General features: G+C 41.5%; 1 pseudogene; it reads left to right on the top strand.

The window, feature by feature from the left end:
- The window catches only part of LOC132016320 (natural cytotoxicity triggering receptor 3 ligand 1-like), a 4,110-nt pseudogene extending 2,279 nt beyond the window's left edge, over positions 1–1,831 (top strand).
- The last annotated feature ends 15,478 nt before the right edge of the window (positions 1,832–17,309 follow it).

Genomic DNA, 17,309 nt, shown 5'->3' on the forward strand with positions numbered 1-17,309 from the left:
ACCACACACTAAAATAGACTCAAAATGGATGAAGGACCTCAATGTGCAAAAGGAATCCATCAAAATCCTTGAGGAGAACACAGGCAGCAACCTCTTCGACCTCAGCCGCAGCAACATCTTCCTAGGAACAACGCCAAAGGCAAGGGAAGCAAGGGCAAAAATGAACTATTGGGATTTCATCAAGATCAAAAGCTTTTGCACAGCAAAGGAAACAGTTAACAAAATCAAAAGACAACTGACAGAATGGGAGAAGATATTTGCAAACGACATATCAGATAAAGGACTAGTGTCCAGAATCTATAAAGAACTTAGCAAACTCAACACCCAAAGAACAAATAATCCAATCAAGAAATGGGCAGAAGACATGAACAGACATTTCTGCAAAGAAGACATCCAGATGGCCAACAGACACATGAAAAAGTGCTCCATATCACTCGGCATCAGGGAAATACAAATCAAAACCACAATGAGATATCACCTCACACCAGTCAGAATGGCTAAAATCAACAAGTCAGGAAATGACAGATGCTGGCGAGGATGCGGAGAAAGGGGAACCCTCCTACACTGTTGGTGGGAATGCAAGCTGGTGCAGCCACTCTGGAAAACAGCATGGAGGTTCCTCAAAATGTTGAAAATAGAACTGCCCTATGACCCAGCAATTGCACTATTGGGTATTTACCCTAAAGATACAAATGTAGTGATCCAAAGGGACACATGCACCCGAATGTTTATAGCAGCAATGTCCACAATAGCCAAACTATGGAAAGAACCTAGATGTCCATCAACAGATGAATGGATCAAGAAGATGTGGTATATATACACAATGGAATACTATGCAGCCATCAAAAGAAATGAAATCTTGCCATTTGCAACAACATGGATGGAACTAGAGCGTATCATGCTTAGCGAAATAAGTCAAGCAGAGAAAGACAACTATCATATGATCTCCCTGATATGAGGAAGTGGTGATGCAACATGGAGGCTTAAGTGGGTAGAAGAATAAATGAAACAAGATGGGATTGGGAGGGAGACAAACCATAAGTGACTCTTAATCTCACAAAACAAACTGAGGGTTGCCGGGGGGAGGGGGTTTGGGAGAAGGGGGTGGGATTATGGACATTGGGGAGGGTATGTGATTTGGTGAGTGCTGTGAAGTGTGTAAACCTGGTGATTCACAGACCTGTACCCCTGGGGATAAAAATATATGTTTATAAAAAATAAAAAATTAAAAAAAAATAAATTAATTAAAAAAAAAAAAAAAAAAAGAATGGGTCCTTAGGGGACGCCTGGGTGGCTCAGTTGGTTAAGCGGCTGCCTTCGGCTCAGGTCATGATCCCGGCGTCCCGCATCGGGCTCCTTGCTCGGCAGGGAGCCTGCTTCTCCCTCTGCCTCTAGCCTGCCACTCTGTCTGCCTGTGCTTGCGCTCTGTATCTCTCTCTCCTCTCTCTCTCTCTAACAAAAAAAAAAAAAAAAGGAATGGGTCCTTAGGGGCACCTAGGTGGGTCAGTGGGTTAAAGCTTCTGCCTTTGGCTCAGATCATGATCCCAGGGTCCTGGGATCGAGCCCCACATCAGGCTCTCCACTCAACGGGGAGCCTGCTTCCCCCTCTCTCTGCCTGCCTCTCTGCTTACTAGTTATCTCTCTCTGTGTCAAATAAATAAATAAAAATATTTAAAAAGAAAAAAAAAAGAATGGGTCCTTAAATTATAACACCATCTTACAGCTTGATTTGTTTTGTAAACAGGAGAGTAAATGGGAGGAAATACCTTATGTAATGATCTTTATGGCACTATATCAACACCCAAAATTAAAGGAAAATTGTAGAATGTGACCAGCTCATTTTCCAGGATTGGAAAAAAAAAAAAAATCTGAGATTAGATGACCTTGTAGGCCTGCCCCCCAGTAGGGTCCCTGAATCTAATGAGACCTCAGATGCAAAGACCAGTCCTGCTGAGCCCCTTTCTGATCCAATGACTCCTCCTTCATATTGAGAGGTCCCCCACCTTTATCCACCTTTGTCCCAGGAACAGAATCCTGCTGTTACTCGCAGAGGCACTATTATCAACCCACTGAACCCAAGGCCTCTCAACTTCCACTAAGGTTGCAGATGGAAACAGAGGCACCATTGGGGCACACATGCCATTCTCCACGAGTGATTTATCCTGATGTATGGAAAAGTTTGGACCCAGCCAAATTCTCTGAAAAATATGCTAGGTTAGAGGTGCCTGGGTGGCTCAGTTGGTTAAGCCACTGCCTTCATGACTCAGGTCATGATACTGGAGTCCTGGAATCAAGTCCCATATCAGGCTTCCCTGCCAGGGAGCCTGCTTCTCTCTCTCCTGCCTGCCACTCCTCCTGCTTGTGCTCACACGTGCTCTCTCTCTCTCTCTCCCTGTCAAATAAATAAATAAAATCTTTACCAAAAAAAATTTAAAAAATGCTAGGTTAGTCCTGACCTTCGCTTTGACCTGGGGAGTTACAAATTTTGTTGTCCCATTGTTGCACGGCAGGAAAGAAAGCTAGCATACTGAATGCTGTCCAGAAATATGCCAGTGAGGTCACAGCTTATAATCTGGGACATGTAACATATCACACTGGAGGAGAAAGAATCCCAGATGAGGCCCCCAGTGGAATTACCAAAGGAGTCCAGAAGACCTAGAGGAGAGAAATCACAGTAACTTTTTTAATTGCAGGAATGAAGGCACATATAGTAAAACCAGCTAACTATGACAAGCGGAGGGACTTAATTCAAGGGAAGGATGAAAATCAAGCTCTCTTCCAAGGGAGATTGGTTGAAACCCTCAGGAAGTACACTAATACTGACTCCAATTCTCCAGAGGGACAATCTTTTTAGCTGTTCATTTTATAGTGTAAGCTGCCCCAGGTATCAGGAGGAAACTATAAAACGCAAACACAGTGCCCCAAACGCCTGTGAACCAACTCTTGGACAAGGCCTCTGCTGTGTTTAATAGAGACAGAGCAGGGGCGCCTGCGTGGCTCAGTCAGTTAAGCATCTGACTTCAGCTCAGGTCATGATCCCAGCGTCCTGGGATGGAGCCCCACTCCCAGTGGGGCATCGGCTTGTCCCTCTCCCTCTGCTCTCCTCCAGTTCATGTGCACATCCTCTCTCAAAGTCTTAAAAAAAAGAAAAGAAAAGAAAAGAACAGAGACAGGGCAGAAGAAGCAGACAAGAACTAGTAAAAGCTGGTGGCAGGCCCAGATTTTATATATATAGCAGCTGCCAGGGGCTCTGTACCACCCCACAACACCCACTCCAGGGGATTATGAAGCCAGAGCTTAGTAAAGCCAGGCTAGGACCCCCTGCTTGCAAAGAGCTAGGTCCCAATTATTGTGCTTTATGCAAGCAAGATGGCCACTGGAGACTGTCCTCACCTCTGAAGGGAGACAGGACCAAACCCTAAGGCATTAGTAGTCGAAAAGGCTGAGGCCTGAAGGGGCCTGAGCTCTCCTATGCTTCCTTCTGGACATCTCCAAGTACCATCCCAGGAGCCTCGGGTAATCCTTGATGTGGCCAGTAAGATAGAGGTATTTTGTTTTTTAAATATGTTTTGTTTGTTTGTTTGTTTTTGAGAGAGATAGAGAGAGAGAGAGGGACAGGTTGGGGGGTGGGGTGCAGAGGGAGACAGAATCCCAAGCAAATGCTCTACCGAGCACAGAGCCCCACATGGGGCTCAATCTCATGACCCCGAGATTACTATGGGAGCTGGAACCCAGAGCCAGACACTCAACTGTGCCACCCAGGCACCCCAAAAAGATTGAGGTTTTTATTAGACACAGGAGCCGCTCACTGTCCCAAGCCAGCACAGCAGGCCTTTGTCTTGGCAATCTTGCATTGTAACTGGAGTAACCGGCTCTTCCTTACCTCTACCCAGTTTCCTCCTGGGACCTGAATGCCCCATCCCCCTGGTGGGAAGAGACTGGTTTTGTAAACTTCAAGCTACACTTCATCTGGGAATGTTAGAGCTGACAGAAGATGAAAACTTGACATGTTAGCCAGTTCGACTTTACAGTTGGGAGGAAAAAGTACTATAACTGATGAATTCCCTCCCCACATCCTCACCAAACTAAAGTCCACTGTATGGGTAATAGAAATCCCTGGAAGGGCTAAAAAGGTCTCCCATAACTACCTCCCTTGAGGCAACTATACAGCAGCCTCTAAGACTGGAGGCTCAAAAAGGCATTTGGCTTCTGATTAAAAAGGTCTTAAAATACAGATTATTAACCCTTTGCCAGGCCCCCTGCCATCTCCCTTGGCAGTAACACTTGAGTATCCCAGGTTGGGCTCACCCGTCTAGAAAACATCTACAGTAATTCCAGCAGGAATCCTCCTTTGCTGCGGATGCTGCGGATGTTGTTGCTGCATGGTCTCCAAACCTAACTGCACTGCTCTTACGATGTGGCCTCATTTCTTCTGAGCCAGACAGCCTCCACCTAGGAGACCTGCATGTCATCAGATAGCCCAGGATTCTTATGCCTCCCAACAGGCATGCTCTACCATTCTCTTCAGCTTGAAGCTCAAGATGAGACCCCTGCTCTTCAACACCCCCTTAAGAATAAGGAGGATAAAAATCTCCCAGCATGGGGAGATGAGGTAGGAAAGCTGAAGGGACTCCATCTTGGAAACGCTCCGTCTCTGCCATTTTTCAGCTAAGCTCCATTTACTCACATTCCATATTTTGCCTCTGACTAAGCCAAAGAAGCTATGTTCCCACTTCAAGAGGGAAGCAAGGAAGTTAATCCTCCTCTGAGTTTTGTCCAAGGCCCCACACCCCTGATGACCTACCTAAGAGTATCCGGGCCCCAACCATGCTCCAGAACACTAGCTTCAGACACACCACGGCTGATGCTGGCATCAACGCCCCCACCTTGGGTAATTTATGGACCAACACCTGTTGTTCACTTGACACCTATCTGCTTTAGGTTTAACCCTACCCTGGATTCCCAGAGGAACATGCACCCTCGACTTCTTTCCAGTATAAATTCCTAAGCCCAAGTGACAGTCTCATTCTCCTTTCCTTCCCCCGCCAATCCTGACACTCCATATGCCCTTCTCTTCCTGTCACGTACACTACTCAATAAACTCTGCTTTCACTTTCTTTGCCTTTTGGTTGATTTCTGTCCCGTGCAAAGCCAAGGACCCTCTTGGCTAGTCCTGCAGGACCCTCCTCTGGGTCCTAAGACTCAGCCTGCCTGCATCATCAAGTTATGAGTCTGAGTCTGTGTTCCAGTTACCCAACCATGGAATCATCAGATTTTAAAAAAATGATATTTGAATAATAGGGATCCCAAAAGATGAGGTGAGAGAGAAAGGGCCAGAAGGTTTATTTGAACAAATTATAGCTGAGAACTTCCCTAATCTGGGGAAGGAAATAGGCATTCAAGTCCAGAAGGCACAGAGAACCACCTTATTAAAAAAAAAAAAAAAATCAATAAAAATAGGCAACACCTAGATGTATAATAGTGAAGCTTCCAAATCTCAGAGACAAAGAAAATCCTGAAAGCAGCTTGGGCAAGAGGTCTGTAACCTACCAGAGTAGAAACATTAACAGTGGAAGGAGACCTGTTCAGAGAGACCTGGCAGGTCAGAAAGGACTGGCATGATATATTCAACATGCTAAATAGTAAAAATATGCAGTCAAGAATACTTTATCCATGAAGGCTGTCATTTAAAATACAAGAGGGGTGCCTGGGTGGCTCAGTGAGATAAGGCCTCTGCCTTTGGCTCAGGTCATGATCCCAGGGTCCTGGGATTGGGCTCTCTGCTCAGCAGGGAGCCTGCTTCCCCTCTCTCTCTGCCTGCCTCTCTGCTTAGTTGTGATCTCTGTCTGGCAAATGAATAAATAAAATCTTTAAAAAAATAATAATAAAATAGAAGGAGAGATAAAGAGTTTCCAGGTAAAAAAACAAAAACCAAAACAAAATAAACAAAAACCTAAAGGAATTCATGAGCCCTGCAAGAAATATGCAAGGGGATCCTTTGAGTGGATAGAGAGCCCAAAAGCAATGAAGACCAGAAAGGAACAGAGACAATCTACAGAAACAGTGACCTTACAGGTAATACAATAATACTAATTTATCTTTCAATAACTACTCTGAATGTAAAGGGACTAAATGTTCCAGTCAAAGACATCGGATAGGGGTACCTGGTGGCTCAGGTCATGATCCTGGAGTTCCAGGACTGAGTCCTGTATCAGGCTCCTAGCTCCAGGGGAAATCTGCTTCTTCCTCTGACCTTCTCCCCTCTCATGCTCTCTCTCACTTTCTCTAATTAATAAAATCTTTTAAAAAATACATTAAAAAAAAGACATAGGGTATCAGAATGGATAAAGGGGGGAAAAAAAAGACCTGTAGATATACTGTCTACAAGAGACTCATTTTAGACCCAAAGACACCCCCAGATTGAAATTGAGGGGGTGGAGAACAACTTACCATGCTAATGGACATCAAAAAAAAGCTCAAATAGCAATCCTTTATCAAATTACATTTTTAAACCAAAAACTGTAATAAGAGATGAAGAAGGACACTATAAGGGCACCTAGGTGGCTCAGTGGATTGGGGTTTCTGCCTTTGGCTCGGGTCAGGATCCCAGGGTCCTGGGATTGAGCCCCGCATCGGGCTCTCTGCTCAGTAGGAAGCCTGCTTCCCTCTCTCTCTTTCTTTCTGCCTGCCTCTCTACCTACTTGTGATCTCTATCTGTCAGATAAATAAATAAAAATCTTTAAAACAACAACAAAAAAAGGACACTATATAAGAGAAAGTTCTATCCATCAAAAAAAAATCTAACAATTATAAATATTTATGTCCCTAACATGGGAGCAGCCAATTATATAAACAAATTACTAGGAATATTAAGGAAACAAATTGATAATAATACAGTAATTATATGGGCCTTTAACACCCCACTCAACGCAATGAACAGATCATCTAAGCAGAAGATCAACAAGGAAACAAAGGCTTTGAATGACACACTAGACCGGATGGACTTCACAGATTTATTCAGACCATATCTTCCTAAAACAATAGAGTACATATTGCTCTCAAGTGTACATGGAACATTCTCCAGAAGAGATCACATACTGGGTCACAAATCAGGTCTCAACTGGTACTAAAAGGTTGAGGTTATTCTCGCATTTTCAGACCACAATGCTTTAAAAACTGGAATTCAACCATAAGAGGAAATTTGGAAGGAAGACAAATATATGGAGGCTAAAGAGCATTCTACTAAAGAATGAATGGGCCAACCAAGAAATTAAAGAAGAATTTTTAAAAACACATGGAAACAAATGAAAATGAAAACAACAGTTCAGAACCTTTGGGATGCAGCAAAAGCCATCCTCAGAGAGAAGTAACAGCAATACAGCCATTTCTTAAGAAACAAGAAAAGTCAAATACACAACCTAACCTTACACCTAAAGGAGCTGGAGAAACAACAGCAAATAAAGCCTAAACGTAGCAGGAAAAGAGAAAAAAATAAAGACGAGAGCACAAATCAATGACATAGAAATAAAAAGAACAACAGAGCAGATCAATGATACTAGGAGCTGGTTCTTTGAAGGAATTAATAAAATTGACAACCCCCTGGCCAGACTTATCAAAAAGAAAAGAGAAAGGACCCAAATAAATAAAATCATGAATGAAAGAGGAGAGATCACAATGAACACTGAAGAAATACAAACAATTATAAGAACATATTATGAACAACTATATGCCAACAAATTAGGCAATCTGGAAGAAATGGACATATTCCTAGAGATGTATAAACTACCAAAACTGAACCAGGAAGAAACAGAGAACCTGAACACATAACCAGCAAGAAAACTAAAACAGTAATAATAATAAAAAAAATCTCCCAACAAACAAGAATCCAGGGCCAGATGGCTTCCCAGAGGAATTCTTCCAAACATTTAAGGAAGAATGAATACCTATTCTTCTGAAGCTGTTTCAAAAAATAGAAAGGGAGGGGCGCCTGCATGGCTCAGTGGGTTAAAGCCTCTGCCTTCAGCTCAGGTCATGATCTCAGGGTCCTGGGATCGAGCAGAGAGCCTGCTTCCTCCTCTCTGCCTGTCTCTCCACCTACTTGTGATCTCTCTGTCAAATAAATAAATAAATAAAATCTTAAAAAAAAAAAATAGAAAGGGAAGGAACACTTCCAAACTCTTTCTATGAGGCCAGAATTACCTTGATTCCAAACCAGACAAAGACCTCATCAAAAAAGAGAACTACAGATCAACATCCCTGATGAACATGGATGCAAAAATTCTCACTCTGCTATTAGCCAATAGGATCCAATGGCACATTGAAAGGATTATTCACTATAGCTAAGTGGGATTTATTCCTGGGCTGCAAAGGTGGTTCAACACCCACAAATAAATGTGATACACTACATAAATAAAAGAAAGGACAAGAACCAAATGATCCTTTCAATAGATGCAAAAAAGACATTTGACAAAGTACAGCATCCTTTCTTGATTACAAGTCTTCATACTGTAGGAATAGAGGGTATATACCTTAGTATCATAAAAGCCATATACAAAAAGCCCACAGTGAGTATCATTCTCAATGGGAAAAAACTGAGAGATTTTCCCCTAAAGGTCAGGAACACCGCAGGGATGTTCACTATCACCACTGCTATTTAAGATAGTACCACAAGTCCTAGCCTCAGCAATCAGACAACAAAAAGAATAAAAGGCATCTGAATAGGCAAATAAGAAGTCAAACTCTCACTCTTCCCAGGTGACATGATACTCTATGTGGAAAATCCAAAGTCTCCATTCCAAAATTGCTAGAACTCATACAGGACTTCAGCAATGTGGCAGGATATAAAAAATTAATGCAAAGATATCAGTTACACTAACAACAAGACAGAATAAAGAAATTCAGGAGCACCCAATTGCTCCCAAAACTGTAAGACACCTGGGAATAAACCTAACCACAGAGGCAAAGGATTTGTACTCAGAAAACTATAGAAAACTCATGAAAGAAATTGAGAAAGATACAGAGATATGGAAAAACACTCCATGCTCATGAATTGGAAGAATAAATATTGTTAAAATGCCTATGCGACCTACAGCAATCTATATATTCAGTGCATTCCCTATCAAAACACCATCAACTTTTTTCACAGAGCTGGAACAAATAATCCTAAAACTTCTATGGAACCAGAAAAAACTCCAAATAGCCAGAGGAATGTTGAAAAAGAAAACCAAAGCTGGTGGCATCACAATTCCTTCAAGCTCTGATATAAAGCTACAATGATCAAGCTAGAATGGTACTGGCACAAAAACAGATACAGAGATCAATGGAACAGAATAAGAACCCAGAAATGGACCCTCAACTCTTTGTACGGTCAACCAGTCATTGACAAAGCAGGAAAGAATGTCCAATGGAAAAAAGTCTCCTCAACAAGCAGTGTTAAGAAGATTGGACAGCCACATACAGAAGAATGAAACTGGACCATTTTCTTACACCACACACAAAAACAAACTTGAAAAGGATGAAGGACGTAAATGTGAGACAGGAATCCATCAAAATCCTAGAGAACATAGGGAGCAACCTCTTTAACCTCGGTTGCAGATACTTATTGATAGACATGTTTGCAAAGGCAAGGGAAACAAAAGCAAAAATGAACAACTGGGATTTCATCAAGATAAAAAGCTTTTGCACAGCAAAGAAAATAGTCGACAAAACCAAAAGGCAACCTACAGAACAGAAGATATTTGCAAATGTCTTATCAGATAAAGGGCTAGTATCCAAAAATCTATAAAGAACTTATCAAATTCAACACCCAATGAACAAATAAATCCATCAAGAAAAGGGCAGAAGACATAAACAGACATTTCTCCAAAGAGGACATACAAATGGCCAACAGACCCATGAAAAAATGCTCAATATCACATGGCATCAGGGAAATACAAATCAAAATCACAATGGTGATACCACCTCACACCAGTCAGAATGGCTAAAATTAACAAGCCAGGAAAAAACAGAAGTCAGCGAGGATACAGAGAAAGGGGAACCCTCTTACACTGTTGGTGGGAATGCAAGCTGGTGCAACCACGCTGAAAAACAGTGTGTAGGTTCCTCAAAAAGTTGAAAATAGAGGTACCCTACAACCCAGCAATTGCGCTACTAGGGATTTACCCCAAAGATACAAATGTAGTGATCCGAAGAGGCACCTGCACCCCTATGTTCATAGCAGCGATGTCCGTGATAGTCAAACTATGGCAAGAGTCTAGATGTCCATCAAAGGATGAATGGATCAAGTTGATGTGGTGTGTATGTATATACACACAATGGAATATTACTCAGCTGTCAAAAGAATGAAATCTTGCCATTTGCAACAATGCGGATAGAACTAAGGAGTATTATACTAAGAGAACTAAAAGAAAGACAAATAGATGATTTCACTCATACGTGGAAGAAACAAAACAAAATACAGGGAAGGGAAGAAAAAAAAATAATATGAAGTCAGAGAGGGAGACAAACCATAAGAGACTCTAAACTCTAGGAAACAAACTGAGGGTTGCTGGAGGAGAGGTGGGTGAGGGGATGGGGTAACTGGGTGATGGGCATTAAAGTGGGCACTTGATGTAGTCAGAACTGGGTATTATATTGATGAATCACTAAACTCTACCACTGAAACTAATAATACACTACATGTTATTTGATTTTAAATTTAAAAATTAAAATTAATTAATTAATTAAAAGTAAAAAGATCAGCCATCTGACTAAGGAAGACTGGGTATGACCAGCAGAATACATGGATATAGAGTAAGAAAAATTCAGTTTTGTATTTTCTTATTTCAGATATTAAATGGTGATCTCATCATCCTTTGATATTTCCCTCGTAGGATAGTAATTCATAACCAAAAATCTAGTCATCTATTAAGAGTCTGACTGGGAAAATATGGAATGTGAGCACTATAAATTTATTTTTTATTTTTTTAAAAATTTATTTATTTATTTGACAGAGATCACAAGTAGGCAGAGAGACAGGCAGAAAGAGAGGAAGGGAAGCAGGCTCCCAGCCAAGCAGAGAGCCCAATGCAGGGCTCAATCCCAGGACTGTGGGATCATGACCTGAGCCGAAGGCAGAGGCTTTAACCCACTGAGCCACCCAGGCGCCCCTATAAATTTATTTTTAAATGATACCCAGTTATCACTGCACTATCTTGGAAATTCCACAGAAAATTGGGTTTTTATGCATATTGTTTACTGCTATAAATTTAAAACAGTGCCTTGTGCTGGTCAGTGAATAACAATGAATATGTGTGAATGAATCGTTATTTCTCAACTGAAATTGGGGTAATCCTCCTTCAAATAAATAAAGAGAGAAAAGAAAAAAGTCCAATATTTTAGCCTTTAAGTGGACATCTACAATAGTTTCAGGAGATATTAGCAGCACTGATTCTTAAATGGGCATTTTACATTCCCATAGTAAAATACTCAATGTTCATAAGTATAAAGGAAAAATAAAGAAGGAAAAATAAAAATATAAAAGGTAAAACACCAGACAAAGGCCTTATGCCATGAAGTTTACTTTTTCCTAGACAACCCGACATTTTTGGGTACAACTGATTTATGGCTCAACCTCCCAGAAAGTTTCCTAGAATCAAATCAATCAATTAAAAGCCAAGGAATATTCCACGGTAACAATTCCCATCAACCATGTATTGACAGAGAAATTTTGCCTAGGATTGTTTGTTATAGTAAGCTCTATATATGCCCAGCATGGGGATTGAACTCATGACCTGGAGATAAACAGTGTCATGCTCTACTGACTGAGCCAGCCAGGCACCCCTTGCCTACCATTTTAGGCAGAAAATTGAAATTATGCTTTTTGGCCACAGACATTTGTTCTGGCCCATTATTCAGATATGTTGTAGGAATTCATGTCCATTCTATTCCATGTAGGGAATGCTATAGCTTCTTCACAAAGTAAAAATGCTGAGATATTATAAACCATTAATGTGAAAATACTTTAACCACAATCTACATCAAGATCAGGTCCATTTAGGGGTGTCTGGGTGGCTCAGTGGGTTAAGCCTCTGCCTTCGGCTCAGGTCATGATCTCAGGGTCCTGGGATCAAGCCCCACATCAGGCTCTCTGCTCAGCAGGGAGCCTGCTTCCCCCCCTCCCCACCCTCTCTCTGCCTGCCTCTCTGCCTACTTGTGATCTCTCTGTCAAATAAATAAATAAGTAAATCTTTAAAAAAAAAAAGATCAGGTCCATTTATAGTCAATGTTGAATCAATTTACAAAACAATACCTACTCTTAGTACATGTGATGTTCTCTGATACTTCTATTCCCTTTTATTCTATTCTATTTCATACAAATAATGCTAGTTTTGACCCATACATGGGTTAAGATTTGCAAATTGAAAAATATTGCCCCAAAAAGGAAACAAGTATTGGAATATAAAACTGCTTTACATTTTATGATTTTATATATGTACCACACGCACAAAAGACCACTTTAGGCCCACTGCTCTTGGCAAAGTACAACCCATCCAAGCAGAAGCACACCTGAGTATTACAAAGGTGTTAGAAAACTTATAATTGGTAGAATATCTTTTGTTTATTATTAAGTAAACTCCACCCCTCACTGTGGGGCTCACACTCATGTCCTGAGATCTAGAGTCACATGTTCTACTGACTGAGCCAGCCAGGCACCCTAGATCTTTTTATCATTGATGCAAATTTATTCAGTAGCACTTGGAAAACTCATATTCTTCCATATAGAGAGACAAGTGGGTTCATCATTAAGTCCATTCCACCATAAAATTATTTGGATTATCTAATTAGTTCATGTTTCCCAATTCTGAAGGGATTACATTGTTTTAAAAGCATTCCGCATTTGGGGGACCTGGCAGGCTCAGTCAGTTAAGCATACAACTCTTGATTTCGGCACAATCTCTGGGTCCTGAGGGCCAGCTGCATCAGCTCCACACTCAGTGGGGGAGTCTGCTTCAGATTCTCGCTCTCGCTCTGCCCCAGCCCCCTCCTATGGGGGTGTGCACTCTCTCTCTCTTGCTCTCAAATAAACAAACAAATCTTTTAAAAAATCCTCCCATATATAAATTAAGTAAACAGTCCATAACTTTTCAAGCTGACGTCTTTTCCCTTTCAAGGAAAACTGTGACAAACCATACAAGCACAGCCAGGTGACAATGTCTAAAGATGGATCAGTCAGTTCAGCAGATGAGTAAAACATCTCTCAGGTTGACTACAATCTGAGGATAGGGAAAATCTTAACCACATTTCCAAAGATTCAGGGCAGGGCCTGTTGGTTGGCTATAGATCCAACCTGCACCACAGTGTCCGATCACAGCCTCCTCTTGGAAGCTCAGAAACGTGTGCAGTGGTGACTGGCAGTGCCAGGAACCTTGGTTTCAAAAAGGGGATGAGCCCAGAAGCAAATCGTGCAGCACAGCACAAGTGGGGTGTGTTCTCCCACTGTTCTGTTCTCCAGCCCCCTCCCAGCATGTGATGGGGAAGGAGGCCAAAGGCTGTGAGGAAGTCCTCTAGTATCTTATAAGATGATCAATGCACTCTGATCCAAACACGGAGTGGGTAGAAGATGAGAGTGACATTGCAACCCATCAGAAAAAAACCCACAAAACTAACCCATGGAGAGTAGCAGAGTATCCCACCACCCGGGGGCCCCTGCCATCTGTGGGTAATAAGCGCACGGCCAAGTCTAACTGGGATGGTCACCAACTGAATTGAATGTCATCACCAGACATCCATTCTCTATTTAAAATCCATTCTGGACTTCCCAAGATGTTAAACAGTAGCATTACTGAGCATTTACTATGTGTCAGGCACTGTGCCTGAGCACTTTAAACATATTATTACATTTTCGGGCGCCTGGGTGGATCAGTGGGTTAAAGCCTCTGCCTTCAGCTTGGGTCGTGATCCCAGGGTCCTGAGATCGAGTCCAGCATCGGGCTCTCTGCTCAGCAGGGAGTGTGCTTCCTCCTTTCTCTCTGCCTGCCTCTCTGCCTACTTGTGATCTCTGTCTGTCAAATAAATAAATAAATAAAATCTTTAAAAAAAACCATATTATTACATTTAACCTCAACTAGCATGATAAAGTATATAACTTACCAAAGATTATTTCGATGACCTTGTATTTGACTCTCACTGTCAGTCCAGACCCCACAGCCTTACAGTGTTCTACCCTGTCCACTTAGTACCATTTCTGTGTTTGTCAAGGAGAACATTCTAAGACCAACTTCACACGCAAAATTTCTGAAAACCTCCCTGGTGTTAAACTCGGTTAAGATAGTACCTTGAGAAGTCATGAATAAATGCAAAGATATTCTGTGTTTGTGTATTGGAAGAATGGATACTGTTAAAACGTCTGTATACCCAAAGCAATCTACAGATTTAGTGAAATCCCTATCAAAAGACCAATGGCACTTCAGAGAAATAAAACAAAGAATCCTAAACTTTGTATGGAACCCTGAATAGCCAAAGTAATCTTGAGAAAGAACAACAAAGCTGGAACCATCAAGGTTCCTGATTTCAAACCACATTACAAAACTATATTACTCTGTGGCACCTGAGTGGCTCAGTGGGTTAGAGCCTCTGCCTTCGGCTCAGGTCATGGTCTCAGGGTCATGGGATTGAGCTCTCTCTGCCTGCCTCTCTGCCTGGTTGTGATCTCTCTCTGTCAAATAAGTAAACAAAATATTAAAAAAAAAAAAAAAAGAAAGAAGATCTTTAAAAAAAAAACTATATTAATCAAACAGTATGGTATTGGCATAAAAATACACACATAGGTCAGTGGAACAGAACAGAGAGCCTAGAAATAAACTTACACATAAATGGTCAATGTGGGACAAAGGGGCCAGGAATATACAATGGGAAAAAGGCAATCACTTCAACAAATGGTGTTGGGAAAACTGAACATCCACATGCAAAAGAATGACACTCAACTGCCAGCTTATACCATATATAAAAATTAATACAAAATAAAGACTTGAACATAAGACCTGAAATTATAAACCTAGAAGAAAACACATGCCATGTGAAAATTAATAAAAGGAAACCTCATTTAAAATGGAGTAAGGAGGTCAGAGCCAGGAGCTCTCACACCCTCCCACTCATCAACTGCAGATCCCAAGAGGAGGAAACCTATACTTTACTATGACAACTGGAGGAACAAAGATTTTCTCCTTGCCTGGCAACAGCCTGGCCAATGACAGAGCTCAGTCAATGAAAAGGCACTATATGCGGGGAGCCTGGGTGGCTCAGTGGGTTAAAGCCTCGGTCTTTGGCTCAGGTCATAATCTCACTGTCCTGGGATGGAGCCCCACATCGAGCCCCACATCGGGCTCTCTGCTCAGCAGGGAGCCTGCTTCCCCACCCCCCACCTCTCTCTGCCTGCCTCTCTGCCTACTTGTGATCTCCGTCTGTCAAATAAACAAAATCTTTAAAAAAAAAAAAGAAAGAAAGAAAAGGCACTATACTCCCAACTTGGTCAGTTTATTCCAACAGATTATTTGTTTATTAACAGTCCCTCCCAAATCCCACCTTTCCTCTATACATGAACTTTCCTATCCTTTGTTCTCCAGATTTGCCTATGGTTTTACCATAGCTTGCTTGTTCTGAATTGCAATTCTCTGCTATTCCCAAATAAACCCATTTTTTTCTGGCAAAATAACTCAGTTTTATTTTTAAGGTTAGCATCAGTCTTGGCAATGGTTTTTGGATTTGATCCCAAGAGCAAAGGCACCAAAAGCAAAAGTAAACAACTGGGACACATTAAATTAAAAAACTTTAGCAAAGGATACCATCAACAAAATTAAAAGACAACATATACAATAGGAGAAAATATTTGAAAATCATATATCTGATAAGGGGTGAATATCAAAAATATTTAAAAACTCATACAATTCAATAGCAAAAAATCCAAACAACCCAATTTAAAAATGGGCACAGGAACTGAATAGACATTTTTCCAAAGAAGAAATACAAATGACCAACAGGGAGATGAAAATATGTTCAATATCACTAATCATTAAGAAACTGCAAATCAAAACCATAAGGAGGATCACTTCACATCTGTTAGAATGGCTATTATAAAACAAAAACAAAAACAAAAAACAAACAAACAAGAAATAAGTGTTGGTGAAGATATGGAGAAAAAAGAACCCTTGTGCACTCTCGGTGGGAATGTAAAAGGATGCAGCCATTGTAGAAAAGTCTGAGGGTTCCTCAAAAATATTAAAAATAGAATTACCTTATGATCCAACAATTTTACTTCTGGGTATTTATCCAAAGAAAACAAACACACTCACTTGAAAAAATAGCTGTACCCCCATGTTCATGGCAGCATTATTTACCATAACCAAGATATGGAAACAACCTAAATGTCCCCATCAATGTATAAACGAAAAGTGACATAGATATACGATGGAGTATTATTCAGCCACATAAAGGAAAGAAATCTTGCCACTTGCAACATGGATGGGCATTGAGTACATTATCCTATGTGAAATAAAGACCAACTGTACGATCTCGCTTATATGTGGAATCTAAACAAACAATCGCCAGGAGCTCATAACACAGAACAGATGAGCGGTTGTGGGAAGAGCGGGACGGGGCGGGGGTGGGGGCGGTGTAGGCAAAATAGGTGAAGGTCAAAAGGTACAAATTTTAAAATAAGTAAGTCACAGGGATGTAATGTACAGCATGGTGGTGATAATCAACAATATTATATTGTATATTTGAAAGTTGCTGAGAGTAAATCTTTACATTTTCCATCATAGAAAAAATAATAATAATAAAAAAGCTCTTACCTTGTAGAGGAGGTCAACTGCAAACCAAATGTCTTGGCCCACTAGGTCTCCCTGTGAAAAATCCGGAGTCTCTCACACACGGATGTTCCGGCCGGAAGGATCAAGAGGAACTCAGAAAGCTCGGAATGCAAAACAAGCGAAGCTCAAGAAAAGCGCCTTGCAGACTCCGGAGAGCGGCAGGAAGGGCTCAGTGAGCCCAAAGACCTCCATGGGGACCTTCAGGCTCCCCGAGGGCCGCCCTAGAGTCTTCAACTGCTGTCTTTGGGTCCCCATTTTGTTGCTAAACTGTCAAAGGACACAACTAAAACAATTTAGTAACGAGCTGATGTCCTTAGTCTGGGAAAACAATCCAGGGCTGGGGGAAGCACAGCGCGCCTCACGAGCAACAACATTCTCCTGAGGGGCCGCGAGCCAGAGTTGTACGCTTGGGCTGAAGCAGCAACCCGGAAGTGAGCGGGAATGGCTAGGAGGTCGCCGTGG

This window comes from Mustela nigripes, chromosome 4 (assembly GCF_022355385.1).
Source record: "Mustela nigripes isolate SB6536 chromosome 4, MUSNIG.SB6536, whole genome shotgun sequence".
Lineage (NCBI taxonomy): Eukaryota > Metazoa > Chordata > Mammalia > Carnivora > Mustelidae > Mustela > Mustela nigripes.